The sequence below is a fragment of the Siphateles boraxobius genome, unplaced genomic scaffold (genome assembly GCF_051911475.1).
Source record: "Siphateles boraxobius isolate OS27281-9 unplaced genomic scaffold, OSU_SipBor_1 49, whole genome shotgun sequence".
Lineage (NCBI taxonomy): Eukaryota > Metazoa > Chordata > Actinopteri > Cypriniformes > Leuciscidae > Siphateles > Siphateles boraxobius.
Window position 1 is genome coordinate 4,577,825 of NW_027509130.1, and position 4,618 is coordinate 4,582,442.

A 4,618-nucleotide genomic window follows, 5' to 3' on the forward strand; every position below is an offset into this window, starting at 1 on the left:
AGGGCGGCGCGCTGAAAACCAGCACGGCCCGCCCCGAGATACCAATCGTCCAACCGAGAAGGTTCGGGACGTGGTTGAGGGTTCCACGCAAGCCCGACCTTCTCGGCGGCCCGGGAAAGCATAGCCGCCCATTCTGTATCTGACTCGGGCAACGCCACACTCCCGGAAGGGGGTAACGCAGTCGAATCTTCATCTCCAGAGGACTGAAGCTCCCCCTCCGATGCTGCGATCGACATCTGATCGTCAGGTGGGGCTCCAAAGGACACGGCTGGTCGTCCATGAGGAGGACCAGCGCGTTCCTTTGGAAGCTCCAACGGCGGAAGCGCTTGAGAGGCGTGAGGGGCCCGCAGAGATTGCCTTGGCGGGGAAGCCCTCACGGTAATCCTCAGATCACCCTGACCATGCGCAAAAGTAGGTTTATTCTGAGGTCCAGAATAAACACTAGATCTGGGCATTGGCGAGGGGACAGCACCTCCCGTGAGGTAAGCGAGTCTTGATCTTAGCGCTGCCATAGTCATATTCCCGCAATGAGAACATTAACTATTCACAAAAGCTGCCTCAGCGTGCTGAACGCCCAAACACGAAAGGCAACAATTGTGGCCGTCTGCTGGCGCCAGGGAACGACGGCATCCAGAAACGCACAAGCAGAATGACATCCTGAAAAGGATGCAGGGTCACGCTTGTGTTGCTCTTTTAGTTGAAAACAAAAAATATAGAAAAGAAAAAATAACTCTCTCAGTGCTGAAGCACCCAGGGATAGCCGCGGTGTAATCGGGGTACACACTCAAAGAGGAACGCCCACCGAGACCGACACATACACATACACAGACACACACAAACAATGCTGTGAAAACAGCAGTTGTGAGCTGTAATGCTCGCGGCCACCGCTGATCGCGCCGTCACACCAGCACTGGAACAGAGTATTTTCTCTCCTTTGAAGCAGTCTTCAACGTTGCAGCAGTCTGCGGAAACTTAGAGTCAAAACGAAAGCTCGGCTCCGAAGCGAAAGACAATGAGTGCGTGCGCCCGCTTCCTGTTTATACCCGCGCTGCGGGGCGGGGCGCGTGACGCTTTTCACGCACGCCAACGGTCATTGGCTTGTTCTGTAGACACCGGAAGTTGATAGGGCTCCCTGAAGTGATCCCAATTACCAGAGGTGTCAAATCCAGGGTCAGAAAGTAAAATTCCTGCCATATTTTTATTCCACCCATGAACTCACACAGCAAAAACTCCTGTGTTAAATTAACTCTCATGGGAGTTTATTTGACTCCAGACTCAACAGTGTTAAAGTTAATGATACAATTAAGTGATTGATTGAGTGATGACTGAGTATTATTGAAGACACCTGATGATAACAAGCAGAATCACTGAAGGAGAAAGGCACATTTTTAAGTCTCCATTGTGGTGGTCAGTGTTTACTTAAGTTGAGCTCTTGACCCTTAAACTGATAATGTTAGTTTTTTTGTTTGACTGTTGTAACTGAGTTATAACTGTCAGATGAACAACAAGAAAAGCTGGTCAGGTGGTGTTGGTTGTGTTTAGATGAAATCACATGTTGACGTTGACCTGAATCACAGAACTCATTAAGAAAAATTTACCTTATTGATTACAACAGAATATGATTATACAGTATACTATTTTCTGCATTATCAATATAACCCAAAACATATCTTAAAAGTTGTTCTGATCCAAAAACTTTAAATGAACTTTGGACACACAGACATCAAGAATCAGCCTGTGATTCTCACCAATGGTGACAATTATAAAGCATGTTGCAGTGCATTCTGGGTGCAACCAATCAAAACTCATCCATGGCTCCCATCATGCATTGCGGTATGAATAAATTATGATCTGAATTTTCTTAGTAATTTCCTTTACCTAATTGAATATTCTGTTTGTCACCATGGTTGAGACTCATACACTGAATATTGATGTCTGTGTGTGCCTAAAATAATGAGTTGCTTTTTTTATCAGAACAACTTAAAAGAAATCATTTAGATTATACAGATAAACTTGGATTATTTTCTTTAGAAACTTTGTGATACTGTAATGACCAACATGCTTTTAAGATAAGAGAAGGCTCTAAACGAGTTCAGTGACACTGATCAAATGATGATTATGTGTAAACATAATATCATCTGATCATCTTTTCTCTTTGCTCATCTGGCTGTTATAACTCAATTACAACAGTCAAACAAAAGATTGATTAAATATTTAAAGGTCACCTGCCCAACTAAAACAAACACTGATCTTCCTAATGGTGACTAAAAATTTTGATTTTCTCCATCAGTGATTCTGCTTGTTATCATCAGGTGTCTTCAATAATGCTCAATCATCACTCAATTAATCATTTAATTAGCTCATTAACTTTAACACATTTGATTGTTAATTTAACACTCATATTTTAACAATTTAACAATATTGAGTCTGGAGCCAAATAATCTCCCATGAGAGTTCATTTAACACAGGAGTTTTTGCTGTGTGAGTTCATGAGTGGAATAAAAATATGGCAGGAATTTTACTTTCTGACCCTGGATTTGACACCTCTGCCAATTACGTCGTCACGTCGACGTCACGTCGAACGTGAGCGACTGAAAGGGAACTATGTATAACAAAAAGATGTCTTACTTTTTTTTATTGTTAAATAGGGGCCGATTGCCAAGACTTGAGAGAATAATTTTATAAAGTCAAAAATATTAAAATGAATGAAAAAATGAAAAAAAAGAAAGAAAAAAATATGTGAGACCCAATTTACACTGTAATGTAAAAACAACATAAAGACAGTATATTTTAAATATTTGTTTAATAGCATCTTTTTTATGAATGAAGGCCAGTATCACATTAATATGTCTCCATGAAAAGGATTCCCCCCCCCCCCCCCCCAAATTTGAAACATTTATTAGGCTTCAAAAATACAACTTTTAATTTAAGTGAACTTTAAACAATCCTCACATAAACCCATAATAAATGTCATATTTACCTGTGCACTTCCTGTCTAACAGGTATGAAATATACAGAAATTGAATAAGGTTATCAAATAGTCTGCACTGCATAAATTATAAATTAAATATAGATTAATCCTTATTAAAGCTACAAACGTTCTTTAGACAAGATCAGTGAGTAATTTGCTCTGTTCCCCTTTGTTCTTTGGTTAACTTTACTGATAGACAGAATTGGCTGCTGTCCCTTTAAGATCTGTCGCTGCATGACAGGATCTTACGCATTTAATTTTCTCATTTGACTTTCATTTAAGATTTTATTTAACTCATTTAAGACTGTTCTTGTGAGGATACAATTGACAAAACGGACATTTTGGCATACATGTGTGTGTTATTATTCAAGCGCGAAAGAGAACTGGATTGAGAGAACTGGATTGTCCTGACGCACACGCACACGACGCACAGACAGCACGCCAGAATCCAGTTCTCTTTCGCGCTTGAATACCGATACCTTTAATACCAGCGCAATACCTGCTCATTAGAACTTTCAGTGAGCTATTTTTAGAGTGTGGACGTGGACGTTTAAAGTATGGTGTGGACGCGACATACCTGGACGCGTACGCGCGCATCGGCACAGGCTATCTCCTGCTCCTCCGTGGCGATGACGGCGTGCGGTTAAATAAATCATAAACAACGAACATGAAAGTGGGGGACACACAAACATAATTTTGAAAAGTGGGACATGTAGGCCGCTGTCGGTAGCACAAGGTATAATTTATACCACTATATCACATTTAGTTCGATGTCTGCCTACAATTTAATTGTATTAACTGCCCTAATAACGTTAGCAAATCATGAAAATAAAAAAATGACATGACAACTTAACTTTTAATAAAATAAATAATGATTTTATAACGATAAGAATTCAGGTTTGTTTATCAGTATCATAGCAACGCTAAGTTCCGCTGGAATTGTCGGATAGGAACCATCCGTAGCTTTTCGCAAGAGTTCAATTTTTTGAACGCATCCAGATGACCAACAGACACGCACTCGGTCGGACCCGTTTTGGACCCATTCGCATGCGGTCTGCGAATCTCCATAGGAAATGAATGACTTCCGGTCGTTTCGGAGCCGTATCGGAGCTGATTTCAACTGCCAGTGTGAAGGCGGCGTTTGCCAGACTAACTTTCAGAGCAAATCTAAATTTGCCGGAAGTTGTCTGGGTTTTCCCAGGCTAGGGAAGTCCGGCTCTTTTCAAAGAATCGGCTTTTAGAGCGGCTCGTTCGCGAACGACACATCAACACTAGGACTGCCGAGTCGCTTTCACCCCAAAATGGCGGAAGCGTAGCGCTGCTGCTGGGCGCTGGTGTTGCAATATAACGTTCTATTGGCTTTCACTTCTTGTCAATATACGTTCTTTGATATATCCCGTTACATGTGGAGCAAAAGTGACTTAGTGCATCTGTAGAGTCAGTGGGCGGAGCCTACATGAATATTCATGAGTTTCCCGGACATGCGCGTGGAACTGCTCATTTTAGTTCACTCAGAGGTTCACTCCTCGTTTCTCTGCAGGTTTAATGGGTTATTTCAAAAAAGGTAAATATAGTTTCAGCGCGAACTTAAACTACAATTGTGTATCGTTTCGTAAAGTTCATTATGTTTTTATTAATTTGCACGTT

At 41.5% G+C, this 4,618-nt stretch overlaps 1 long non-coding RNA gene across 1 annotated transcript; it reads left to right on the top strand.

Moving 5' to 3' along the window:
• The first annotated feature begins 2,878 nt into the window (after window positions 1-2,878).
• LOC143711197 (uncharacterized) lies at window positions 2,879-3,604 on the top strand. Its single transcript, XR_013194780.1, has 2 exons — window positions 2,879-2,930; window positions 3,463-3,604. It is a non-coding gene; the product is annotated as an uncharacterized LOC143711197 (long non-coding RNA).
• Window positions 3,605-4,618: the final 1,014 nt, after the last annotated feature.